This window comes from Heterodontus francisci, chromosome 34 (assembly GCF_036365525.1).
Source record: "Heterodontus francisci isolate sHetFra1 chromosome 34, sHetFra1.hap1, whole genome shotgun sequence".
Taxonomy (NCBI): domain Eukaryota; kingdom Metazoa; phylum Chordata; class Chondrichthyes; order Heterodontiformes; family Heterodontidae; genus Heterodontus; species Heterodontus francisci.
Genome location: NC_090404.1, coordinates 46,523,808 through 46,550,567, shown reverse-complemented (window position 1 = coordinate 46,550,567; position 26,760 = coordinate 46,523,808). Strand labels below are relative to the sequence as shown.

The following is a 26,760-nucleotide window of genomic DNA, read 5'->3' as shown; positions in this document are numbered from 1 at the left end:
AACCTTTGCCACCTTTCACTTCTTTCCGTCCAGGTGGCCCTTGCTGAAGTTTGATGGCGTACAAGGTGTGTGACCTTCCTCCTCAGATTGTCTATCTGCCTTGAGCAGGTGGTGGTGTGTGGCTGCTAGAGGGTCATTTTGCTGTCAGACTATGAACGCAATGGTGTTGCTGCCGCGTGAAAGATGTAGTGTAATGTGTTGCGTCGTGGCTTATTAAGCATGTTGGTTGTAGAAAGCGTCGCGGTTTAATGAAGCAATGAAATGTGCCAAGGAAAATGTGTTTAGTGCATTTTGAATGAGCCGCTTCGTGAATGCAAAGAAGAGAAAGTGGCCAGTATGATGAGTAAAGAGCGGATGTTGTGCGGTGATTGTGATAGGCGGATGTGTGGAACATGTTTGCTGCTGATAGTTTTGATAAAACGGGTGGCGGGCCGCGTACGTGTTGTGGATGAGAGTCTCCATGCGGCAGTGCAAAGCGATTTGGAGTTCAAATAGTTTCCCCGACCAGCTCTCGGGTGGCCTCAGCAACGCTCACGCCTCCCCGTCGGGGAATTGAACCCCGGTCTCCCGCGTGACAGGCGGGGATACTCACCACTATACTAACGAGGAAGCACACAGAAATGCTTCCTACAGTTTGCCAGAGATTGCCAGCCACCTTTGGGATTCATAGATGTTGTGTCAGCTTGGAGCGGGCACGTTTCCATCACCATTTCGGCTTCTGCTTTGGAGCCAGGCAGCCGACGCAGTACCACCGCTCAAGCTCTTGACTCAATCAATTCAATTTTATCCCTCATCCCAGATCATTGATGTTACATCGCACAGTGATTTGCCTCCTCTCTGTGATGGCATACATTCAACACTTTCATCCAGTTCAGTCCTGTGACAGCTGCAGAGATCTGGACGGCGGATTCGCACTTTTGCGGGCTTGATATTGCACATCATCGGCCACTACAGGCAAGCAGGAAACGCATATGATTTTTTTTGCTTGTTTGTTTGTTTGTTTCTTTCTTTCTTTACTTGTTTGTTTTTCTCTCTTTTCCTGGCTTTGCAACAGAAGCAAGCACGATATGCAAAATATTTGGAGTTCAATGTTTTGGCCCACGCTGCATTATTATTTTCCCCTTTCCCGACACCACACTTTAGAAAGAAATCCTTCGTGTGGGTATCGAGAAGGATTGGCACCATGGGCTCGCCGTGGATGACTTCAGGTACACGGTGTGCAAAAGTGCAAGATGGGCGTTGTTCTATCGTGCTCACAGAAGTTTTGATCTTGGTGTTCCAAACAAGGACTGTTTTGAGCGAGAAAGCTTTTTGTGGCAGGAGGGAAGGGTTAACCAGAGGACAAGAAGATAAGGTGATTCGCATTCGAAGCAGACGTACAAGGAAAGAAGGATTAGTTCAGGCAGCATGTTGTTGTGTGAGCTGACTGAAAGTCGTGTGCTTTCAGATTGAATGTTAACATTCAAGAGAGAATGGCAGGATGCTGCAAGGGAATTAAAAAAAAAAATCAGGGCCGAGGCTGATCACTCGAATACGTTGAGTAGCTCTTGCAAAGGGATCGCACAGGCTATGTGTATTGGGCATGTAGCATTCCAAACACTTTCTTCAGTGCCTCTGAGCACCTTGTCTCGTTGCACTTGTTACTGAGCCATTCGAGGTTATTAACCTTTGCCACCTTTCACTTCTTTCCGTCCAGGTGGCCCTTGCTGAAGTTTGATGGCGTACAAGGTGTGTGACCTTCCTCCTCAGATTGTCTATCTGCCTTGAACAGGTGGTGGTGTGTGGCTGCTAGAGGGTCATTTTGCTGTCAGACTATGAACGCAATGGTGTTGCTGCCGCGTGAAAGATGTAGTGAAATGTGTTGCGTCGTGGCTTATAAAGCATGTTGGTTGGAGAAAGCGTCGCGGTTTAATGAAGCAATGAAATGTGCCAAGGAAAATGTGTTCAGTGCATTTTGAATGAGCCGCTTTGTGAATGCAAAGAAGAGAAAGTGGCCAGTCTGATGAGTAAAGAGCGGATGTTGTGCGGTGATTGTGATAGGCGGATTTGTGGAACATGTTTGCTGTTGATAGTTTTGATAAAACGGGTGGCGGGCCGCGTACGTGTTGTGGATGAGAGTCTCCATGCGGCAGTGCAAAGCGATTTGGAATTCAAAAAGTTCCCCCGACCAGCTCTCGGGTGGCCTCAGCAACGCTCACGCCTCCCCGGCGGGAAATTGAACCCCGGTCTCCCGCGTGACAGGCGGGGATACTCACCACTATACTAACGAGGAAGCACACAGCAGCGCTTCCTACAGTTTGCCAGAGATTGCCAGCCACCTTTGGGCTTCATCGATGTAGTGTCAGCTTGGAGGGGGCACGTTTCCATCACCATTTAGGCTTCTGCTTTGGAGCCAGGCAGCCGACGCAGTACCACCGCTAAAGCTCTTGACTCAATCAATTCAATTTTATCCCTCATCCCACATCATTGATGTTACATCGCACAGTGATTTGCCTCCTCTCTGTGATGGCATACATTCAACACTTTCATCCAGTTCAGTCCTGTGACAGCTGCAGAGATCTGGACGGCGGATTCGCACTTTTGCGGGCTTGATATTGCACATCATCGGCCACTACAGGCAAGCAGGAAACGCATATGATTTTTTTTGCTTGTTTGTTTGTTTGTTTCTTTCTTTCTTTACTTGTTTGTTTTTCTCTCTTTTCCTGGCTTTGCAACAGAAGCAAGCACGATATGCAAAATATTTGGAGTTCAATGTTTTGGCCCACGCTGCATTATTCTTTTCCCCTTTCCCGACACCACACTTTAGAAAGAAATCCTTCGTGTGGGTATCGAGAAGGATTGGCACCATGGGCTCGCCGTGGATGACTTCAGGTACACGGTGTGCAAAAGTGCAAGATGGGCGTTGTTCTCTCGTGCTCACAGAAGTTTTGATCTTGGTGTTCCAAACAAGGACTGTTTTGAGCGAGCAAGCTTTTTTGTGGCAGGAGGGAATGGTTAACCAGAGGACAAGAAGATAAGGTGATTCGCATTCGAAGCAGACGTACAAGGAAAGAAGGATTAGTTTAGGCAGCATGTTGTTGTGTGAGCTGACTGAAAGTCGTGTGCTTTCAGATTGAATGTTAACATTCAAGAGAGAATGGCAGGATGCTGCAAGGGAATTAAAAAAAAAATCAGGGCCGAGGGCTGATCACTCGAATACGTTGAGTAGCTCTTGCAAAGGGATCGCACAGGCTATGTGTATTGGGCATGTAGCATTCCCAACACTTTCTTCAGTGCCTCTGAGCACCTTGTCTCGTTGCACTTGTTACTGAGCCATTCGAGGTTATTAACCTTTGCCACCTTTCACTTCTTTCCGTCCAGGTGGCCCTTGCTGAAGTTTGATGGCGTACAAGGTGTGTGACCTTCCTCCTCAGATTGTCTATCTGCCTTGAACAGGTGGTGGTGTGTGGCTGCTAGAGGGTCATTTTGCTGTCAGACTATGAACGCAATGGTGTTGCTGCCGCGTGAAAGATGTAGTGTAATGTGTTGCGTCGTGGCTTATTAAGCATGTTGGTTGTAGAAAGCGTCGCGGTTTAATGAAGCAATGAAATGTGCCAAGGAAAATGTGTTTAGTGCATTTTGAATGAGCCGCTTTGTGAATGCAAAGAAGAGAAAGTGGCAAGTCTGATGAGTGAAGAGCGGATGTTGTGCGGTGATTGTGATAGGCGGATGTGTGGAACATGTTTGCTGTTGATAGTTTTGATAAAACGGGTGGCGGGCCGCGTTGTGGGTGAGAGTCTCCATGCAGCAGTGCCAAGCGATTTGGAATTCACAAAGTTTCCCTTAACAGCTCTCGGGTGGCCTCAGCAGAGTTCACGCCTCCACTTCGGGGAATTGAACCCCGGTCTCCCGCGTGACAGGCGGGGATACTCACCACCATACTAACGAGGAAGCACACAGGTAGCCTTCCTACAGTTTGCCAGAGATTGCCAGCCACCTTTGGGCTTCATAGATGTTGTGCCAGCTTGGAGGGGGCACGTTTCCATCACCATTTAGGCTTCTACTTTGGAGCCAGGCAGCCGACGCAGTACCACCGCTAAAGCTCTTGACTCAATCAATTCAATTTTATCCCTCATCCCACATCATTGATGTTACATCGCACAGTGATTTGCCTCCTCTCTGTGATGGCATACATTCAACACTTTCATCCAGTTCAGTCCTGTGACAGCTGCAGAGATCTGGACGGCGGATTCGCACTTTTGCGGGCTTGATATTGCACATCATCGGCCACTACAGGCAAGCAGGAAACGCATATGATTTTTTTTTGCTTGTTTGTTTGTTTGTTTCTTTCTTTACTTGTTTGTTTTTCTCTCTTTTCCTGGCTTTGCAACAGAAGCAAGCACGATATGCAAAATATTTGGAGTTCAATGTTTTGGCCCACGCTGCATTATTCTTTTCCCCTTTCCCAACACCACACTTTAGAAAGAAATCCTTCGTGTGGGTATCGAGAAGGATTGGCACCATGGGCTCGCCGTGGATGACTTCAGGTACACGGTGTGCAAAAGTGCAAGATGGGCGTTGATCTATCGTGCTCACAGAAGTTTTGATCTTGGTGTTCCAAACAAGGACTGTTTTGAGCGTGCAAGCTTTTTTGTGGCAGGAGGGAAGGGTTAACGGGAGGACAAGAAGATAAGGTGATTCGCATTCGATGCAGACGTACAAGGAAAGAAGGATTAGTTTAGGCAGCATATTGTTGTGTGAGCTGACTGAAAGTCGTGTGCTTTCAGATTGAATGTTAACATTCAAGAGAGAATGGCAGGATGCTGCAAGGGAATTAAAAAAAATAATCAGGGCCGAGGGCTGATCACTCGAATACGTTGAATAGCTCTTGCAAAGGGATCGCACAGGCTATGTGTATTGGGCATGTAGCATTCCCAACACTTTCTTCAGTGCCTCTGAGCACCTTGTCTCGTGGCGCTTGTTACTGAGCCATTCGAGGTTATTAACCTTTGCCACCTTTCACTTCTTTCCGTCCAGGTGGCCCTTGCTGAAGTTTGATGGCGTACAAGGTGTGTGACCTTCCTCCTCAGATTGTCTATCTGCCTTGAACAGGTGGTGGTGTGTGGCTGCTAGAGGGTCATTTTGCTGTCAGACTATGAACGCAATGGTGTTGCTGCCGCGTGAAAGATGTAGTGAAATGTGTTGCGTCGTGGCTTATAAAGCATGTTGGTTGGAGAAAGCGTCGCGGTTTAATGAAGCAATGAAATGTGCCAAGGAAAATGTGTTCAGTGCATTTTGAATGAGCCGCTTTGTGAATGCAAAGAAGAGAAAGTGGCCAGTCTGATGAGTAAAGAGCGGATGTTGTGCGGTGATTGTGATAGGCGGATGTGTGGAACATGTTTGCTGTTGATAGTTTTGATAAAACGGGTGGCGGGCCGCGTACGTGTTGTGGATGAGAGTCTCCATGCGGCAGTGCAAAGCGATTTGGAATTCAAAAAGTTCCCCCGACCAGCTCTCGGGTGGCCTCAGCAACGCTCACGCCTCCTCGTCGGGGAATTGAACCCCGGTCTCCCGCATGACAGGCGGGGATACTCACCACTACACTAACGAGGAAGCACACAGAAGCGATTCCTACAGTTTGCCAGAGATTGCCAGCCACCTTTGGGATTCATAGATGTTGTGTCAGCTTGGAGGGGGCACGTTTCCATCACCATTTCGGCTTCTGCTTTGGAGCCAGGCAGCCGACGCAGTACCACCGCTCAAGCTCTTGACTCAATCAATTCAATTTTATCCCTCATCCCAGATCATTGATGTTACATCGCACAGTGATTTGCCTCCTCTCTGTGATGGCATACATTCAACACTTTCATCCAGTTCAGTCCTGTGACAGCTGCAGAGATCTGGACGGCGGATTCGCACTTTTGCGGGCTTGTTATTGCACATCATCGGCCACTACAGGCAAGCAGGGAACGCATATGATTTTTTTTTGCTTATTTGTTTGTTTGTTTCTTTCTTTCTTTACTTGTTTGTTTTTCTCTCTTTTCCAGGCTTTGCAACAGAAGCATGCACGATATGCAAAATATTTGGAGTTCAATGTTTTGGCCCACGCTGCATTATTCTTTTCCCCTTTCCCGACACCACACTTTAGAAAGAAATCCTTCGTGTGGGTATCGAGAAGGATTGGCACCATGGGCTCGCCGTGTATGACTTCAGGGACACGGTGTGCAAAAGTGCAAGATGGGCGTTGTTCTATCGTGCTCACAGAAGTTTTGATCTTGGTGTTCAAAACAAGGACCGTTTTGAGCGAGCAAGCTTTTTTGTGGCAGGAGGGAAGGGTTAACCAGAGGACAAGAAGATAAGGTGATTCGCATTCGAAGCAGACGTACAAGGAAAGAAGGATTAGTTTAGGCAGCATGTTGCTGTGTGAGCTGACTGAAAGTCGTGTGCTTTCAGATTGAATGTTAACATTCAAGAGAGAATGGCAGGATGCTGCAAGGGAATTAAAAAAAAAATCAGGGCCGAGGGCTGATCACTCGAATACGTTGAGTAGCTCTTGCAAAGGGATCGCACAGGCTATGTGTATTGGGCATGTAGCATTCCCAACACTTTCTTCAGTGCCTCTGAGCACCTTGTCTCGTTGCGCTTGTTACTGAGCCATTCGAGGTTATTAACCTTTGCCACCTTTCACTTCTTTCCGTCCAGGTGGCCCTTGCTGAAGTTTGATGGCGTACAAGGTGTGTGACCTTCCTCCTCAGATTGTCTATCTGCCTTGAACAGGTGGTGGTGTGTGGCTGCTAGAGGGTCATTTTGCTGTCAGACTATGAACGCAATGGTGTTGCTGCCGCGTGAAAGATGTAGTGAAATGTGTTGCGTCGTGGCTTATAAAGCATGTTGGTTGCAGAAAGCGTCGCGGTTTAATGAAGCAATGAAATGTGCCAAGGAAAATGTGTTTAGTGCATTTTGAATGAGCCGCTTTGTGAATGCAAAGAAGAGAAAGTGGCAAGTCTGATGAGTGAAGAGCGGATGTTGTGCGGTGATTGTGATAGGCGGATGTGTGGAACATGTTTGCTGTTGATAGTTTTGATAAAACGGCGGCGGGCCGCGTACGTGTTGTGGGTGAAAGTCTCCATGCGGCAGTGCCAAGCGATTTGGAATTCACAAAGTTTCCCTTAACAGCTCTCGGGTGGCCTCAGCAGAGTTCACGCCTCCACTTCGGGGAATTGAACCCCGGTCTCCCGCGTGACAGGCGGGGATACTCACCACTATACTAACGAGGAAGCACACAGGTAACCTTCCTACAGTATGCCAGAGATTGCCAGCCACCTTTGGGCTTCATAGATGTTGTGCCAGCTTGGAGGGGGCACGTTTCCATCACCATTTAGGCTTCTACTTTGGAGCCAGGCAGCCGACGCAGTACCACCGCTAAAGCTCTTGACTCAATCAATTCAATTTTATCCCTCATCCCACATCATTGATGTTACATCGCACAGTGATTTGCCTCCTCTCTGTGATGGCATACATTCAACACTTTCATCCAGTTCAGTCCTGTGACAGCTGCAGAGATCTGGACGGCGGATTCGCACTTTTGCGGGCTTGATATTGCACATCATCGGCCACTACAGGCAAGCAGGAAACGCATATGATTTTTTTTTGCTTGTTTGTTTGTTTGTTTCTTTCTTTCTTTACTTGTTTGTTTTTCTCTCTTTTCCTGGCTTTGCAACAGAAGCAAGCACGATATGCAAAATATTTGGAGTTCAATGTTTTGGCCCACGCTGCATTATTCTTTTCCCCTTTCCCGACACCACACTTTAGAAAGAAATCCTTCGTGTGGGTATCGAGAAGGATTGGCACCATGGGCTCGCCGTGGATGACTTCAGGTACACGGTGTGCAAAAGTGCAAGATGGGCGTTGATCTATCGTGCTCACAGAAGTTTTGATCTTGGTGTTCCAAACAAGGACTGTTTTGAGCTTGCAAGCTTTTTTGTGGCAGGAGGGAAGGGTTAACGGGAGGACAAGAAGATAAGGTGATTCGCATTCGATGCAGACGTACAAGGAAAGAAGGATTAGTTTAGGCAGCATATTGTTGTGTGAGCTGACTGAAAGTCGTGTGCTTTCAGATTGAATGTTAACATTCAAGAGAGAATGGCAGGATGCTGCAAGGGAATTAAAAAAAATAATCAGGGCCGAGGCTGATCACTCGAATACGTTGAGTAGCTCTTGCAAAGGGATCGCACAGGCTATGTGTATTGGGCATGCAGCATTCCCAACACTTTCTTCAGTGCCTCTGAGCACCTTGTCTCGTGGCGCTTGTTACTGAGCCATTCGAGGTTATTAACCTTTGCCACCTTTCACTTCTTTCCGTCCAGGTGGCCCTTGCTGAAGTTTGATGGCGTACAAGGTGTGTGACCTTCCTCCTCAGATTGTCTATCTGCCTTGAACAGGTGGTGGTGTGTGGCTGCTAGAGGGTCATTTTGCTGTCAGACTATGAACGCAATGGTGTTGCTGCCGCGTGAAAGATGTCGTGAAATGTGTTGCGTCGTGGCTTAGAAAGCATGTTGGTTGTCGAAAGCGTCGCGGTTTAATGAAACAATGAAATGTGCCAAGGAAAATGTGTTTAGTGCATTTTGAATGAGATGCTTTGTGAATGCAAAGAAGAGAAAGTGGCCAGTCTGATGAGTAAAGAGCGGATGTTGTGCGGTGATTGTGATAGGCGGATGTGTGGAACATGTTTGCTGTTGATAGTTTTGATAAAACGGGTGGCGGGCCGCATACGTGTTGTGGATGAGAGTCTCCATGCGGCAGTGCAAAGCGATTTGGAATTCAAAAAGTTTCCCCTAGCAGCTCTCGGGTGGCCTCAGCAACGCTCACGCCTCCCCGTCGGGGAATTGAACCCCGGTCTCCCGCGTGACTGGCGGGGATACTCCCCACTATACTAACGAGGAAGCACACAGTGACGCTTCCTACAGTTTGCCAGAGATTGCCAGCCACCTTTGGGCTTCATCGATGTAGTGTCAGCTTGGAGGGGGCACGTTTCCATCACCATTTAGGCTTCTGCTTTGGAGCCAGGCAGCCGACGCAGTACCACCGCTAAAGCTCTTGACTCAATCAATTCAATTTTATCCCTCATCCCACATCACTGATGTTACATCGCACAGTGATTTGCCTCCTCTCTGTGATGGCATACATTCAACACTTACATCCAGTTCAGTCCTGTGACAGCTGCAGAGATCTGGACGGCGGATTCGCACTTTTGCGGGCTTGATATTGCACATCATCGGCCACTACAGGCAAGCAGGAAACGCATATGATTTTTTTTGCTTGTTTGTTTGTTTGTTTCTTTCTTTCTTTACTTGTTTGTTTTTCTCTCTTTTCCTGGCTTTGCAACAGAAGCAAGCACGATATGCAAAATATTTGGAGTTCAATGTTTTGGCCCACGCTGCATTATTCTTTTCCCCTTTCCCGACACCACACTTTAGAAAGAAATCCTTCGTGTGGGTATCGAGAAGGATTGGCACCATGGGCTCGCCGTGGATGACTTCAGGTACACGGTGTGCAAAAGTGCAAGATGGGCGTTGTTCTATCGTGCTCACAGAAGTTTTGATCTTGGTGTTCCAAACAAGCACTGTTTTGAGCGAGCAAGCTTTTTTGTGGCAGGAGGGAATGGTTAACCAGAGGACAAGAAGATAAGGTGATTCGCATTCGAAGCAGACGTACAAGGAAAGAAGGATTAGTTTAGGCAGCATGTTGTTGTGTGAGCTGACTGAAAGTCGTGTGCTTTCAGATTGAATGTTAACATTCAAGAGAGAATGGCAGGATGCTGCAAGGGAATTAAAAAAAAAATCAGGGCCGAGGGCTGATCACTCGAATACGTTGAGTAGCTCTTGCAAAGGGATCGCACAGGCTATGTGTATTGGGCATGTAGCATTCCCAACACTTTCTTCAGTGCCTCTGAGCACCTTGTCTCGTTGCGCTTGTTACTGAGCCATTCGAGGTTATTAACCTTTGCCACCTTTCACTTCTTTCCGTCCAGGTGGCCCTTGCTGAAGTTTGATGGCGTACAAGGTGTGTGACCTTCCTCCTCAGATTGTCTATCTGCCTTGAACAGGTGGTGGTGTGTGGCTGCTAGAGGGTCATTTTGCTGTCAGACTATGAACGCAATGGTGTTGCTGCCGCGTGAAAGATGTAGTGTAATGTGTTGCGTCGTGGCTTATTAAGCATGTTGATTGTAGAAAGCGTCGCGGTTTAATGAAGCAATGAAATGTGCCAAGGAAAATGTGTTTAGTGCATTTTGAATGAGCCGCTTCGTGAATGCAAAGAAGAGAAAGTGGCCAGTCTGATGAGTAAAGAGCGGATGTTGTGCGGTGATTGTGATAGGCGGATGTGTGGAACATGTTTGCTGCTGAAAGTTTTGATAAAACGGGTGGCGGGCCGCGTACGTGTTGTGGATGAGAGTCTCCATGCGGCAGTGCAAAGCGATTTGGAATTCAAAAAGTTTCCCCGACCAGCTCTCGGGTAGTCTCAGCAACGCTCACGCCTCCCCGTCGGGGAATTGAACCCCGGTCTCACGCGTGACAGGCGGGGATACTCACCACTATACTAACGAGGAAGCACACAGTAGCCATTCCTACAGTTTGCCAGAGATTGCCAGCCACCTTTGGGATTCATAGATGTTGTGTCAGCTTGGAGGGGGCACGTTTCCATCACCATTTCGGCTTCTGCTTTGGAGCCAGGCAGCCGACGCAGTACCACCGCTCAAGCTCTTGACTCAATCAATTCAATTTTATCCCTCATCCCAGATCATTGATGTTACATCGCACAGTGATTTGCCTCCTCTCTGTGATGGCATACATTCAACACTTTCATCCAGTTCAGTCCTGTGACAGCTGCAGAGATCTGGACGGCGGATTCGCACTTTTGCGGGCTTGATATTGCACATCATCGGCCACTACAGGCAAGCAGGAAACGCATATGATTTTTTTTGCTTGTTTGTTTGTTTGTTTCTTTCTTTCTTTACTTGTTTGTTTTTCTCTCTTTTCCTGGCTTTGCAACAGAAGCAAGCACGATATGCAAAATATTTGGAGTTCAATGTTTTGGCCCACGCTGCATTATTCTTTTCCCCTTTCCCGACACCACACTTTAGAAAGAAATCCTTCGTGTGGGTTTCGAGAAGGATTGGCACCATGGGCTCGCCGTGGATGACTTCAGGTACACGGTGTGCAAAAGTGCAAGATGGGCGTTGTTCTCTCGTGCTCACAGAAGTTTTGATCTTGGTGTTCCAAACAAGGACTGTTTTGAGCGAGCAAGCTTTTTTGTGGCAGGAGGGAAGGGTTAACCAGAGGACAAGAAGATAAGGTGATTCGCATTCGAAGCAGACGTACAAGGAAAGAAGGATTAGTTTAGGCAGCATGTTGTTGTGTGAGCTGACTGAAAGTCGTGTGCTTTCAGATTGAATGTTAACATTCAAGAGAGAATGGCAGGATGCTGCAAGGGAATTAAAAAAAAAATCAGGGCCGAGGGCTGATCACTCGAATACGTTGAGTAGCTCTTGCAAAGGGATCGCACAGGCTATGTGTATTGGGCATGTAGCATTCCCAACACTTTCTTCAGTGCCTCTGAGCACCTTGTCTCGTTGCGCTTGTTACTGAGCCATTCGAGGTTATTAACCTTTGCCACCTTTCACTTCTTTCCGTCCAGGTGGCCCTTGCTGAAGTTTGATGGCGTACAAGGTGTGTGACCTTCCTACTCAGATTGTCTATCTGCCTTGAACAGGTGGTGGTGTGTGGCTGCTAGAGGGTCATTTTGCTGTCAGACTATGAACGCAATGGTGTTGCTGCCGCGTGAAAGATGTAGTGTAATGTGTTGCGTCGTGGCTTATTAAGCATGTTGGTTGTAGAAAGCGTTGCGGTTTAATGAAGCAATGAAATGTGCCAAGGAAAATGTGTTTAGTGCATTTTGAATGAGCCGCTTTGTGAATGCAAAGAAGAGAAAGTGGCCAGTCTGATGAGTAAAGAGCGGATGTTGTGCGGTGATTGTGATAGGCGGATGTGTGGAACATGTTTGCTGCTGATAGTTTTGATAAAACGGGTGGCGGGCCGCGTACGTGTTGTGGATGAGAGTCTCCATGCGGCAGTGCAAAGCGATTTGGAATTCAAAAAGTTTCCCCTACCAGCTCTCGGGTAGTCTCAGCAACGCTCACGCCTCCCCGTCGGGGAATTGAACCCCGGTCTCCCGCGTGACAGGCGGGGATACTCACCACTATACTAACGAGGAAGCACACAGAAGTGATTCCTACAGTTTGCCAGAGATTGCCAGCCACCTTTGGGATTCATAGATGTTGTGTCAGCTTGGAGGGGGCACGTTTCCATCACCATTTCGGCTTCTGCTTTGGAGCCAGGCAGCCGACGCAGTACCACCGCTCAAGCTCTTGACTCAATCAATTCAATTTTATCCCTCATCCCAGATCATTGATGTTACATCGCACAGTGATTTGCCTCCTCTCTGTGATGGCATACATTCAACACTTTCATCCAGTTCAGTCCTGTGACAGCTGCAGAGATCTGGACGGCGGATTCGCACTTTTGCGGGCTTGATATTGCACATCATCGGCCACTACAGGCAAGCAGGAAACGCATATGATTTTTTTTGCTTGTTTGTTTGTTTGTTTCTTTCTTTCTTTACTTGTTTGTTTTTCTCTCTTTTCCTAGCTTTGCAACAGAAGCAAGCACGATATGCAAAATATTTGGAGTTCAATGTTTTGGCCCACGCTGCATTATTCTTTTCCCCTTTCCCGACACCACACTTTAGAAAGAAATCCTTCGTGTGGGTATCGAGAAGGATTGGCACCATGGGCTCGCCGTGGATGACTTCAGGTACACGGTGTGCAAAAGTGCAAGATGGGCGTTGTTCTATCGTGCTCACAGAAGTTTTGATCTTGGTGTTCCAAACAAGGACTGTTTTGAGCGAGAAAGCTTTTTTGTGGCAGGGGGGAAGGGTTAACCAGAGGACAAGAAGATAAGGTGATTCGCATTCGAAGCAGACGTACAAGGAAGGAAGGATTAGTTTAGGCAGCATGTTGTTGTGTGAGCTGACTGAAAGTCGTGTGCTTTCAGATTGAATGTTAACATTCAAGAGAGAATGGCAGGATGCTGCAAGGGAATTAAAAAAAAAATCAGGGCCGAGGCTGATCACTCGAATACGTTGAGTAGCTCTTGCAAAGGGATCGCACAGGCTATGTGTATTGGGCATGTAGCATTCCCAACACTTTCTTCAGTGCCTCTGAGCACCTTGTCTCGTTGCGCTTGTTACTGAGCCATTCGAGGTTATTAACCTTTGCCACCTTTCACTTCTTTCCGTCCAGGTGGCCCTTGCTGAAGTTTGATGGCGTACAAGGTGTGTGACCTTCCTCCTCAGATTGTCTATCTGCCTTGAACAGGTGGTGGTGTGTGGCTGCTAGAGGGTCATTTTGCTGTCAGACTATGAACGCAATGGTGTTGCTGCCGCGTGAAAGATGTAGTGAAATGTGTTGCGTCGTGGCTTATAAAGCATGTTGGTTGTAGAAAGCGTCGCGGTTTAATGAAGCAATGAAATGTGCCAAGGAAAATGTGTTCAGTGCATTTTGAATGAGCCGCTTTGTGAATGCAAAGAAGAGAAAGTGGCCAGTCTGATGAGTAAAGAGCGGATGTTGTGCGGTGATTGTGATAGGCGGATGTGTGGAACATGTTTGCTGTTGATAGTTTTGATAAAACGGGTGGCGGGCCGCGTACGTGTTGTGGATGAGAGTCTCCATGCGGCAGTGCAAAGCGATTTGGAATTCAAATAGTTTCCCCGACCAGCTCTCGGGTGGCCTCAGCAACACTCACGCCTCCCCGTCGGGGAATTGAACCCCGGTCTCCCGCGTGACAGGCGGGGATACTCACCACTATACTAACGAGGAAGCACACAGAAATGCTTCCTACAGTTTGCCAGAGATTGCCAGCCACCTTTGGGCTTCATCGATGTAGTGTCAGCTTGGACGGGGCACGTTTCCATCACCATTTAGGCTTCTGCTTTGGAGCCAGGCAGCCGACGCAGTACCACCGCTAAAGCTCTTGACTCAATCAATTCAATTTTATCCCTCATCCCACATCACTGATGTTACATCGCACAGTGATTTGCCTCCTCTCTGTGATGGCATACATTCAACACTTACATCCAGTTCAGTCCTGTGACAGCTGCAGAGATCTGGACGGCGGATTCGCACTTTTGCGGGCTTGATATTGCACATCATCGGCCACTACAGGCAAGCAGGAAACGCATATGATTTTTTTTGCTTGTTTGTTTGTTTGTTTCTTTCTTTCTTTACTTGTTTGTTTTTCTCTCTTTTCCTGGCTTTGCAACAGAAGCAAGCACGATATGCAAAATATTTGGAGTTCAATGTTTTGGCCCACGCTGCATTATTCTTTTCCCCTTTCCCGACACCACACTTTAGAAAGAAATCCTTCGTGTGGGTATCGAGAAGGATTGGCATCATGGGCTCGCCGTGGATGACTACAGATACACGGTGTGCAAAAGTGCAAGATGGGCGTTGTTCTATCGTGCTCACAGAAGTTTTGATCTTGGTGTTCCAAACAAGCACTGTTTTGAGCGAGCAAGCTTTTTTGTGGCAGGAGGGAATGGTTAACCAGAGGACAAGAAGATAAGGTGATTCGCATTCGAAGCAGACGTACAAGGAAAGAAGGATTAGTTTAGGCAGCATGTTGTTGTGTGAGCTGACTGAAAGTCGTGTGCTTTCAGATTGAATGTTAACATTCAAGAGAGAATGGCAGGATGCTGCAAGGGAATTAAAAAAAAAATCAGGGCCGAGGGCTGATCACTCGAATACGTTGAGTAGCTCTTGCAAAGGGATCGCACAGGCTATGTGTATTGGGCATGTAGCATTCCCAACACTTTCTTCAGTGCCTCTGAGCACCTTGTCTCGTTGCGCTTGTTACTGAGCCATTCGAGGTTATTAACCTTTGCCACCTTTCACTTCTTTCCGTCCAGGTGGCCCTTGCTGAAGTTTGATGGCGTACAAGGTGTGTGACCTTCCTCCTCAGATTGTCTATCTGCCTTGAACAGGTGGTGGTGTGTGGCTGCTAGAGGGTCATTTTGCTGTCAGACTATGAACGCAATGGTGTTGCTGCCGCGTGAAAGATGTAGTGTAATGTGTTGCGTCGTGGCTTATTAAGCATGTTGGTTGTAGAAAGCGTCGCGGTTTAATGAAGCAATGAAATGTGCCAAGGAAAATGTGTTTAGTGCATTTTGAATGAGCCGCTTCGTGAATGCAAAGAAGAGAAAGTGGCCAGTCTGATGAGTAAAGAGCGGATGTTGTGCGGTGATTGTGATAGGCGGATGTGTGGAACATGTTTGCTGCTGATAGTTTTGATAAAACGGGTGGCGGGCCGCGTACGTGTTGTGGATGAGAGTCTCCATGCGGCAGTGCAAAGCGGTTTGGAATTCAAAAAGTTTCCCCGACCAGCTCTCGGGTAGTCTCAGCAACGCTCACGCCTCCCCGTCGGGGAATTGAACCCCGGTCTCCCGCGTGACAGGCGGGGATACTCACCACTATACTAACGAGGAAACACACAGAAGCGATTCCTACAGTTTGCCAGAGATTGCCAGCCACCTTTGGGATTCATAGATGTTGTGTCAGCTTGGAGGGGGCACGTTTCCATCACCATTTCGGCTTCTGCTTTGGAGCCAGGCAGCCGACGCAGTACCACCGCTCAAGCTCTTGACTCAATCAATTCAATTTTATCCCTCATCCCAGATCATTGATGTTACATCGCACAGTGATTTGCCTCCTCTCTGTGATGGCATACATTCAACACTTTCATCCAGTTCAGTCCTGTGACAGCTGCAGAGATCTGGACGGCGGATTCGCACTTTTGCGGGCTTGATATTGCACATCATCGGCCACTACAGGCAAGCAGGAAACGCATATGATTTTTTTTGCTTGTTTGTTTGTTTGTTTCTTTCTTTCTTTACTTGTTTGTTTTTCTCTCTTTTCCTGGCTTTGCAACAGAAGCAAGCACGATATGCAAAATATTTGGAGTTCAATGTTTTGGCCCACGCTGCATTATTCTTTTCCCCTTTCCCGACACCACACTTTAGAAAGAAATCCTTCGTGTGGGTATCGAGAAGGATTGGCACCATGGGCTCGCCGTGGATGACTTCAGGTACACGGTGTGCAAAAGTGCAAGATTGGCGTTTTTCTATCGTGCTCACAGAAGTTTTGATCTTGGTGTTCCAAACAAGGACTGTTTTGAGCGAGAAAGCTTTTTTGTGGCAGGAGGGAAGGGTTAACCAGAGGACAAGAAGATAAGGTGATTCGCATTCGAAGCAGACGTACAAGGAAAGAAGGATTAGTTTAGGCAGCATGTTGTTGTGTGAGCTGATGGAAAGTCGTGTGCTTTCAGATTGAATGTTAACATTCAAGAGAGAATGGCAGGATGCTGAAAGGGAATTAAAAAAAAAATCAGGGCCGAGGGCTGACCACTCGAATACGTTGAGTAGCTCTTGCAAAGGGATCGCACAGGCTATGTGTATTGGGCATGTAGCATTCCCAACACTTTCTTCAGTGCCTCTGAGCACCTTGTCTCGTTGCGCTTGTTACTGAGCCATTCGAGGTTATTAACCTTTGCCACCTTTCACTTCTTTCCGTCCAGGTGGCCCTTGCTGAAGTTTGATGGCGTACAAGGTGTGTGACCTTCCTCCTCAGATTGTCTATCTGCCTTGAACAGGTGGTGGTTTGTGGCTGCTAGAGGGTCATTTTGCTGTCAGACTATGAACGCAATGGTGTTGCTGCCGCGTGAAAGATGTAGTGAAATGTGTTGCGTCGTGGCTTATAAAGCATGTTGGTTGTAGAAAGCGTCGCGGTTTAATGAAGCAATGAAATGTGCCAAGGAAAATGTGTTCAGTGCATTTTGAATGAGCCGCTTTGTGAATGCAAAGAAGAGAAAGTGGCCAGTCTGATGAGTAAAGAGCGGATGTTGTGCGGTGATTGTGATAGGCGGATGTGTGGAACATGTTTGCTGTTGATAGTTTTGATAAAACGGGTGGCGGGCCGCGTACGTGTTGTGGATGAGAGTCTCCATGCGGCAGTGCAAAGCGATTTGGAATTCAAATAGTTTCCCCGACCAGCTCTCGGGTGGCCTCAGCAACGCTCACGCCTCCCCGTCGGGGAATTGAACCCCGGTCTCCCGCGTGACAGGCGGGGATACTCACCACTATACTAAAGAGGAAGCACACAGAAATGCTTCCTACAGTTTGCCAGAGATTGCCAGCCACCTTTGGGCTTCATCGATGTAGTGTCAGCTTGGAGGGGGCACGTTTCCATCACCATTTAGGCTTCTGCATTGGAGCCAGGAAGCCGACGCAGTACCACCGCTAAAGCTCTTGACTCAATCAATTCAATTTTATCCCTCATCCCACATCACTGATGTTACATCGCACAGTGATTTGCCTCCTCTCTGTGATGGCATACATTCAACACTTACATCCAGTTCAGTCCTGTGACAGCTGCAGAGATCTGGACGGCGGATTCGCACTTTTGCGGGCTTGATATTGCACATCATCGGCCACTACAGGCAAGCAGGAAACGCATATGATTTTTTTTGCTTGTTTGTTTGTTTGTTTCTTTCTTTCTTTACTTGTTTGTTTTTCTCTCTTTTCCTGGCTTTGCAACAGAAGCAAGCACGATATGCAAAATATTTGGAGTTCAATGTTTTGGCCCACGCTGCATTATTCTTTTCCCCTTTCCCGACACCACACTTTAGAAAGAAATCCTTCGTGTGGGTATCGAGAAGGATTGGCACCATGGGCTCGCCGTGGATGACTTCAGGTACACGGTGTGCAAAAGTGCAAGATGGGCGTTGTTCTATCGTGCTCACAGAAGGTTTGATCTTGGTGTTCCAAACAAGCACTGTTTTGAGCGAGCAAGCTTTTTTGTGGCAGGAGGGAATGGTTAACCAGAGGACAAGAAGATAAGGTGATTCGCATTCGAAGCAGACGTACAAGGAAAGAAGGATTAGTTTAGGCAGCATGTTGTTGTGTGAGCTGACTGAAAGTCGTGTGCTTTCAGATTGAATGTTAACATTCAAGAGAGAATGGCAGGATGCTGCAAGGGAATTAAAAAAAAAATCAGGGCCGAGGGCTGATCACTCGAATACGTTGAGTAGCTCTTGCAAAGGGATCGCACAGGCTATGTGTATTGGGCATGTAGCATTCCCAACACTTTCTTCAGTGCCTCTGAGCACCTTGTCTCGTTGCGCTTGTTACTGAGCCATTCGAGGTTATTAACCTTTGCCACCTTTCACTTCTTTCCGTCCAGGTGGCCCTTGCTGAAGTTTGATGGCGTACAAGGTGTGTGACCTTCCTCCTCAGATTGTCTATCTGCCTTGAACAGGTGGTGGTGTGTGGCTGCTAGAGGGTCATTTTGCTGTCAGACTATGAACGCAATGGTGTTGCTGCCGCGTGAAAGATGTAGTGTAATGTGTTGCGTCGTGGCTTATTAAGCATGTTGGTTGTAGAAAGCGTCGCGGTTTAATGAAGCAATGAAATGTGCCAAGGAAAATGTGTTTAGTGCATTTTGAATGAGCCGCTTTGTGAATGCAAAGAAGAGAAAGTGGCCAGTCTGATGAGTAAAGAGCGGATGTTGTGCGGTGATTGTGATAGGCGGATGTGTGGAACATGTTTGCTGTTGATAGTTTTGATAAAACGGGTGGCGGGCCGCGTACGTGTTGTGGATGAGAGTCTCCATGCGGCAGTGCAAAGCGATTTGGAATTCAAAAAGTTTCCCCTACCAGCTCTCGGGTAGTCTCAGCAACGCTCACGCTTCCCCGTCGGGGAATTGAACCCCGGCCTCTCGCGTGACAGGCGGGGATACTCACCACTATACTAACGAGGAAGCACACAAAGACCCCCCCTACAGTTTGCCAGAGATTGCCAGCCACCTTTGGGCTTCAGAGATGTTGTGTCAGCTTGGAGGGGGCACGTTTCCATCACCATTTAGGCTTCTACTTTGGAGCCAGGCAGCCGACGCAGTACCACCGCTAAAGCTCTTGACTCAATCAATTCAATTTTATCCCTCATCCCACATCATTGATGTTACATCGCACAGTGATTTGCCTCCTCTCTGTGATGGCAAACATTCAACACTTTCATCCAGTTCAGTCCTGTGACAGCTGCAGAGATCTGGACGGCGGATTCGCACTTTTGCGGGCTTGTTATTGCACATCATCGGCCACTACAGGCAAGCAGGGAACGCATATGATTTTTTTTGCTTATTTGTTTGTTTGTTTCTTTCTTTCTTTACTTGTTTGTTTTTCTCTCTTTTCCAGGCTTTGCAACAGAAGCATGCACGATATGCAAAATATTTGGAGTTCAATGTTTTGGCCCACGCTGCATTATTCTTTTCCCCTTTCCCGACACCACACTTTAGAAAGAAATCCTTCGTGTGGGTATCGAGAAGGATTGGCACCATGGGCTCGCCGTGTATGACTTCAGGGACACGGTGTGCAAAAGTGCAAGATGGGCGTTGTTCTATCGTGCTCACAGAAGTTTTGATCTTGGTGTTCAAAACAAGGACTGTTTTGAGCGAGCAAGCTTTTTTGTGGCAGGAGGGAAGGGTTAACCAGAGGACAAGAAGATAAGGTGATTCGCATTCGAAGCAGACGTACAAGGAAAGAAGGATTAGTTTTGGCAGCATGTTGCTGTGTGAGCTGACTGAAAGTCGTGTGCTTTCAGATTGAATGTTAACATTCAAGAGAGAATGGCAGGATGCTGCAAGGGAATTAAAAAAAAAATCAGGGCCGAGGGCTGATCACTCGAATACGTTGAGTAGCTCTTGCAAAGGGATCGCACAGGCTATGTGTATTGGGCATGTAGCATTCCCAACACTTTCTTCAGTGCCTCTGAGCACCTTGTCTCGTTGCGCTTGTTACTGAGCCATTCGAGGTTATTAACCTTTGCCACCTTTCACTTCTTTCCGTCCAGGTGGCCCTTGCTGAAGTTTGATGGCGTACAAGGTGTGTGACCTTCCTCCTCAGATTGTCTATCTGCCTTGAACAGGTGGTGGTGTGTGGCTGCTAGAGGGTCATTTTGCTGTCAGACTATGAACGCAATGGTGTTGCTGCCGCGTGAAAGATGTAGTGAAATGTGTTGCGTCGTGGCTTATAAAGCATGTTGGTTGCAGAAAGCGTCGCGGTTTAATGAAGCAATGAAATGTGCCAAGGAAAATGTGTTTAGTGCATTTTGAATCAGCAGCTTTGTGAATGCAAAGAAGAGAAAGTGGCAAGTCTGATGAGTGAAGAGCGGATGTTGTGCGGTGATTGTGATAGGCGGATGTGTGGAACATGTTTGCTGTTGATAGTTTTGATAAAACGGGTGGCGGGCCGCGTACGTGTTGTGGGTGAGAGTCTCCATGCGGCAGTGCCAAGCGATTTGGAATTCACAAAGTTTCCCTTAACAGCTCTCGGGTGGCCTCAGCAGAGTTCACGCCTCCCCGTCGGGGAATTGAACCCCGGTCTCCCGCGTGACAGGCGGGGATACTCACCACTATACTAACGAGGAAGCACACAGGTAGCCTTCCTACAGTTTGCCCGAGATTGCCAGCCACCTTTGGGCTTCATAGATGTTGTGCCAGCTTGGAGGGGGCACGTTTCCATCACCATTTAGGCTTCTACTTTGGAGCCAGGCAGCCGACGCAGTACCACCGCTAAAGCTCTTGACTCAATCAATTCAATTTTATCCCTCATCCCACATCATTGATGTTACATCGCACAGTGATTTGCCTCCTCTCTGTGATGGCATACATTCAACACTTTCATCCAGTTCAGTCCTGTGACAGCTGCAGAGATCTGGACGGCGGATTCGCACTTTTGCGGGCTTGATATTGCACATCATCGGCCACTACAGGCAAGCAGGAAACGCATATGATTTTTTTTTGCTTGTTTGTTTGTTTGTTTCTTTCTTTCTTTACTTGTTTGTTTTTCTCTCTTTTCCTGGCTTTGCAACAGAAGCAAGCACGATATGCAAAATATTTGGAGTTCAATGTTTTGGCCCACGCTGCATTATTCTTTTCCCCTTTCCCGACACCACACTTTAGAAAGAAATCCTTCGTGTGGGTATCGAGAAGGATTGGCACCATGGGCTCGCCGTGGATGACTTCAGGTACACGGTGTGCAAAAGTGCAAGATGGGCGTTGATCTATCGTGCTCACAGAAGTTTTGATCTTGGTGTTCCAAACAAGGACTGTTTTGAGCGTGCAAGCTTTTTTGTGGCAGGAGGGAAGGGTTAACGGGAGGACAAGAAGATAAGGTGATTCGCATTCGATGCAGACGTACAAGGAAAGAAGGATTAGTTTAGGCAGCATATTGTTGTGTGAGCTGACTGAAAGTCGTGTGCTTTCAGATTGAATGTTAACATTCAAGAGAGAATGGCAGGATGCTGCAAGGGAATTAAAAAAAATAATCAGGGCCGAGGGCTGATCACTCGAATACGTTGAGTAGCTCTTGCAAAGGGATCGCACAGGCTATGTGTATTGGGCATGTAGCATTCCCAACACTTTCTTCAGTGCCTCTGAGCACCTTGTCTCGTGGCGCTTGTTACTGAGCCATTCGAGGTTATTAACCTTTGCCACCTTTCACTTCTTTCCGTCCAGGTGGCCCTTGCTGAAGTTTGATGGCGTACAAGGTGTGTGACCTTCCTCCTCAGATTGTCTATCTGCCTTGAACAGGTGGTGGTGTGTGGCTGCTAGAGGGTCATTTTGCTGTCAGACTATGAACGCAATGGTGTTGCTGCCGCGTGAAAGATGTAGTGAAATGTGTTGCGTCGTGGCTTAGAAAGCATGTTGGTTGTCGAAAGCGTCGCGGTTTAATGAAACAATGAAATGTGCCAAGGAAAATGTGTTTCGTGCATTTTGAATGAGATGCTTTGTGAATGCAAAGAAGAGAAAGTGGCCAGTCTGATGAGTAAAGAGCGGATGTTGTGCGGTGATTGTGATAGGCGGATGTGTGGAACATGTTTGCTGTTGATAGTTTTGATAAAACGGGTGGCGGGCCGCATACGTGTTGTGGATGAGAGTCTCCATGCGGCAGTGCAAAGCGATTTGGAATTCAAAAAGTTTCCCCTAGCAGCTCTCGGGTGGCCTCAGCAACGCTCACGCCTCCCCGTCGGGGAATTGAACCCCGGTCTCCCGCGTGACAGGCGGGGATACTCCCCACAATACTAACGAGGAAGCACACAGTGACGCTTCCTACAGTTTGCCAGAGATTGCCAGCCACCTTTGGGCTTCATCGATGTTGTGTCAGCTTGGAGGGGGCACGTTTCCATCACCATTTCGGCTTCTGCTTTGGAGCCAGGCAGCCGACGCAGTACCACCGCTCAAGCTCTTGACTCAATCAATTCAATTTTATCCCTCATCCCAGATCATTGATGTTACATCGCACAGTGATTTGCCTCCTCTCTGTGATGGCATACATTCAACACTTTCATCCAGTTCAGTCCTGTGACAGCTGCAGAGATCTGGACGGCGGATTCGCACTTTTGCGGGCTTGATATTGCACATCATCGGCCACTACAGGCAAGCAGGAAACGCATATGATTTTTTTGCTTGTTTGTTTGTTTGTTTCTTTCTTTCTTTACTTGTTTGTTTTTCTCTCTTTTCCTGGCTTTGCAACAGAAGCAAGCACGATATGCAAAATATTTGGAGTTCAATGTTTTGGCCCACGCTGCATTATTCTTTTCCCCTTTCCCGACACCACACTTTAGAAAGAAATCCTTCGTGTGGGTATCGAGAAGGATTGGCACCATGGGCTCGCCGTGGATGACTTCAGGTACACGGTGTGCAAAAGTGCAAGATGGGCGTTGTTCTATCGTGCTCACAGAAGTTTTGATCTTGGTGTTCCAAACAAGGACTGTTTTGAGCGAGAAAGCTTTTTTGTGGCAGGAGGGAAGGGTTAACCAGAGGACAAGAAGATAAGGTGATTCGCATTCCAAGCAGACGTACAAGGAAAGAAGGATTAGTTCAGGCAGCATGTTGTTGTGTGAGCTGACTGAAAGTCGTGTGCTTTCAGATTGAATGTTAACATTCAAGAGAGAATGGCAGGATGCTGCAAGGGAATTAAAAAAAAAAATCAGGGCCGAGGCTGATCACTCGAATACGTTGAGTAGCTCTTGCAAAGGGATCGCACAGGCTATGTGTATTGGGCATGTAGCATTCCCAACACTTTCTTCAGTGCCTCTGAGCACCTTGTCTCGTTGCGCTTGTTACTGAGCCATTCGAGGTTATTAACCTTTGCCACCTTTCACTTCTTTCCGTCCAGGTGGCCCTTGCTGAAGTTTGATGGCGTACAAGGTGTGTGACCTTCCTCCTCAGATTGTCTATCTGCCTTGAACAGGTGGTGGTGTGTGGCTGCTAGAGGGTCATTTTGCTGTCAGACTATGAACGCAATGGTGTTGCTGCCGCGTGAAAGATGTAGTGTAATGTGTTGCGTCGTGGCTTATTAAGCATGTTGGTTGTAGAAAGCGTCGCGGTTTAATGAAGCAATGAAATGTGCCAAGGAAAATGTGTTTAGTGCATTTTGAATGAGCCGCTTCGTGAATGCAAAGAAGAGAAAGTGGCCAGTCTGATGAGTAAAGAGCGGATGTTGTGCGGTGATTGTGATAGGCGGATGTGTGGAACATGTTTGCTGCTGATAGTTTTGATAAAACGGGTGGCGGGCCGCGTACGTGTTGTGGATGAGAGTCTCCATGCGGCAGTGCAAAGCGATTTGGAATTCAAAAAGGTTCCCCGACCAGCTCTCGGGTAGTCTCAGCAACGCTCACGCCTCCCCGTCGGGGAATTGAACCCCGGTCTCCCGCGATGCAGGCGGGGATACTCACCACTATACTAACGAGGAAGCACACAGAGACCCACCCTACAGTTTGCCAGAGATTGCCAGCCACCTTTGGGCTTCATAGATGTTGTGTCAGCTTGGAGGGGGCACGCTTCCATCACCATTTAGGCTTCTACTTTGGAGCCAGGCAGCCGACGCAGTACCACCGCTCAAGCTCTTGACTCAATCAATTCAATTTTATCCCTCATCCCACATCATTGATGTTACATCGCACAGTGATTTGCCTCCTCTCTGTGATGGCATACATTCAACACTTTCATCCAGTTCAGTCCTGTGACAGCTGCAGAGATCTGGACGGCGGATTCGCACTCTTGCGGGCTTGATATTGCACATCATCGGCCACTGCAGGCAAGCAGGAAATGCATATGTTTTTTTTTTTGCTTGTTTGTTTGTTTCTTTCTTTCTTTCTTTACTTGTTTGTTTTTCTCTCTTTTCCTGGCTTTGCAACAGAAGCAAGCACGATATGCAAAATACTTGGAGTTCAATGTTTTGGCCCACGCTGCATTATTCTTTTCCCCTTTCCCGACACCACACTTTAGAAAGAAATCCTTCGTGTGGGTATCGAGAAGGATTGGCACCATGGGCTCGCCGTGGATGACTTCAGGTACACGGTGTGCAAAAGTGCAAGATGGGCGTTGTTCTATCGTGCTCACAGAAGTTTTGATCTTGGTGTTCCAAACAAGGACTGTTTTGAGCGAGCAAGCTTTTTTGTGGCAGGAGGGAAGGGTTAACCAGAGGACAAGAAGATAAGGTGATTCGCATTCGAAGCAGACGTACAAGGAAAGAAAATTAGTTTAGGCAGCATGTTGCTGTGTGAGCTGACTGAAGGTCGTGTGCTTTCAGATTGAATGTTAACATTCAAGAGAGAATGGCAGGATGCTGCAAGGGAATTAAAAAAGAAATCAGGGCCGAGGGCTGATCATTCGAATACGTTGAGTTGCTCTTGCAAAGGGATCGCACAGGCTATGTGTATTGGGCATGTAGCATTCCCAACACTTTCTTCAGTGCCTCTGAGCACCTTGTCTCGTTGCGCTTGTTACTGAGCCATTCGAGGTTATTAACCTTTGCCACCTTTCACTTCTTTCCGTCCAGGTGGCCCTTGCTGAAGTTTGATGGCGTACAAGGTGTGTGACCTTCCTCCTCAGATTGTCTATCTGCCTTGAACAGGTGGTGGTGTGTGGCTGCAAGAGGGTCATTTTGCTGTCAGACTATGAATGCAATGGTGTTGCTGCCGTGTGGAAGATGTAGTGAAATGTGTTGCGTCGTGGCTTATAAAGCATTTTGGTTGGAGAAAGCGTCGCGGTTTAATGAAGCAATGAAATGTGCCAAGGAAAATGTGTTTAGTGCATTTTGAATGAGCCGCTTTGTGAATGCAAAGAAGAGAAAGTGGCCACTCTGATGAGTAAAGAGCGGATGTTGTGCGGTGATTGTGATAGGCGGATGTGTGGAACATGTTTGCTGTTGATAATTTTGATAAAACGGGTGGCGGGCCGCGTACGTGTTGTGGATGAGAGTCTCCATGCGGCAGTGCAAAGCGATTTGGAATTCAAAAAGTTTCCCTGAACAGCTCTCGGGTGGCCTCAGCAACGCTCACGCCTCCCCGTCGGGGAATTGAATCCCGGTCTCCCGCGTGACAGGCGGGGATACTCACCACTATACTAACGAGGAAGCACACAGAGACCCACCCTACAGTTTGCCAGAGATTGCCAGCCACCTTTGGGCTTCATAGATGTTGTGTCAGCTTGGAGGGGGCACGCTTCCATCACCATTTAGGCTTCTACTTTGGAGCCAGGCAGCCGACGCAGTACCACCGCTAAAGCTCTTGACTCAATCAATTCAATTTTATCCCTCATCCCACATCATTGATGTTACATCGCACAGTGATTTGCCTCCTCTCTGTGATGGCATACATTCAACACTTTCATCCAGTTCAGTCCTGTGACAGCTGCAGAGATCTGGACGGCGGATTCGCACTTTTGCGGGCTTGATATTGCACATCATCAGCCACTACAGGCAAGCAGGAAACGCATATGATTTTTTTTTGCTTGTTTGCTTGTTTGTTTCTTTCTTTCTTTACTTGTTTGTTTTTCTCTCTTTTCCTGGCTTTGCAACAGAAGCAAGCACGATATGCAAAATACTTGGAGTTCAATGTTTTGGCCCACGCTGCATTATTCTTTTCCCCTTTCCCGACACCACACTTTAGAAAGAAATCCTTCGTGTGGGTATCGAGAAGGATTGGCACCATGGGCTCGCCGTGGATGACTTCAGGTACACGGTGTGCAAAAGTGCAAGATGGGCGTTGTTCTCTCGTGCTCACAGAAGGTTTGATCTTGGTGTTCCAAACATGGACTGTTTTGAGCGAGAAAGCTTTTTTTGTGGCAGGAGGGAAGGGTTAACCAGAGGACAAGAAGATAAGGTGATTCGCATTCGAAGCAGACGTACAAGGAAAGAAGGATTAGTTTAGGCAGCATGTTGTTGTGTGAGCTGACTAAAAGTCGTGTGCTTTCAGATTGAATGTTAACATTCAAGAGAGAATGGCAGGATGCTGCAAGGGAATTAAAAAAAAAATCAGGGCCGAGGGCTGATCACTCGAATACGTTGAGTAGCTCTTGCAAAGGGATCGCACAGGCTATGTGTATTGGGCATGTAGCATTCCCAACACTTTCTTCAGTGCCTCTGAGCACCTTGTCTCGTTGCACTTGTTACTGAGCCATTCGAGGTTATTAACCTTTGCCACCTTTCACTTCTTTCCGTCCAGGTGGCCCTTGCTGAAGTTTGATGGCGTACAAGGTGTGTGACCTTCCTCCTCAGATTGTCTATCTGCCTTGAACAGGTGGTGGTGTGTGGCTGCTAGAGGGTCATTTTG

The 26,760-nt window shown here is 47.5% G+C and overlaps 11 non-coding genes across 11 annotated transcripts; all 11 read right to left on the bottom strand.

Moving 5' to 3' along the window:
- Positions 1–537: 537 nt before the first annotated feature.
- Positions 538–609, bottom strand: trnad-guc (transfer RNA aspartic acid (anticodon GUC)). Its single transcript has one exon. It is a non-coding gene; the product is annotated as a tRNA-Asp (tRNA).
- Positions 610–5,520: 4,911 nt separating this feature from the next.
- On the bottom strand, positions 5,521–5,592 carry trnad-guc (transfer RNA aspartic acid (anticodon GUC)). The gene has a single exon. It is a non-coding gene; the product is annotated as a tRNA-Asp (tRNA).
- Positions 5,593–10,513: 4,921 nt separating this feature from the next.
- Positions 10,514–10,585, bottom strand: trnad-guc (transfer RNA aspartic acid (anticodon GUC)). Its single transcript has one exon. It is a non-coding gene; the product is annotated as a tRNA-Asp (tRNA).
- A 1,592-nt stretch (positions 10,586–12,177) lies between these two features.
- Positions 12,178–12,249, bottom strand: trnad-guc (transfer RNA aspartic acid (anticodon GUC)). The gene has a single exon. It is a non-coding gene; the product is annotated as a tRNA-Asp (tRNA).
- A 1,591-nt stretch (positions 12,250–13,840) lies between these two features.
- Positions 13,841–13,912, bottom strand: trnad-guc (transfer RNA aspartic acid (anticodon GUC)). Its single transcript has one exon. It is a non-coding gene; the product is annotated as a tRNA-Asp (tRNA).
- A 1,592-nt stretch (positions 13,913–15,504) lies between these two features.
- Positions 15,505–15,576, bottom strand: trnad-guc (transfer RNA aspartic acid (anticodon GUC)). The gene has a single exon. It is a non-coding gene; the product is annotated as a tRNA-Asp (tRNA).
- Positions 15,577–17,168: 1,592 nt separating this feature from the next.
- Positions 17,169–17,240, bottom strand: trnad-guc (transfer RNA aspartic acid (anticodon GUC)). The gene has a single exon. It is a non-coding gene; the product is annotated as a tRNA-Asp (tRNA).
- A 1,592-nt stretch (positions 17,241–18,832) lies between these two features.
- trnad-guc (transfer RNA aspartic acid (anticodon GUC)) lies at positions 18,833–18,904 on the bottom strand. The gene has a single exon. It is a non-coding gene; the product is annotated as a tRNA-Asp (tRNA).
- Positions 18,905–20,496: 1,592 nt separating this feature from the next.
- Positions 20,497–20,568, bottom strand: trnad-guc (transfer RNA aspartic acid (anticodon GUC)). Its single transcript has one exon. It is a non-coding gene; the product is annotated as a tRNA-Asp (tRNA).
- A 3,257-nt stretch (positions 20,569–23,825) lies between these two features.
- trnac-gca (transfer RNA cysteine (anticodon GCA)) lies at positions 23,826–23,897 on the bottom strand. Its single transcript has one exon. It is a non-coding gene; the product is annotated as a tRNA-Cys (tRNA).
- A 1,593-nt stretch (positions 23,898–25,490) lies between these two features.
- Positions 25,491–25,562, bottom strand: trnad-guc (transfer RNA aspartic acid (anticodon GUC)). The gene has a single exon. It is a non-coding gene; the product is annotated as a tRNA-Asp (tRNA).
- Positions 25,563–26,760: the final 1,198 nt, after the last annotated feature.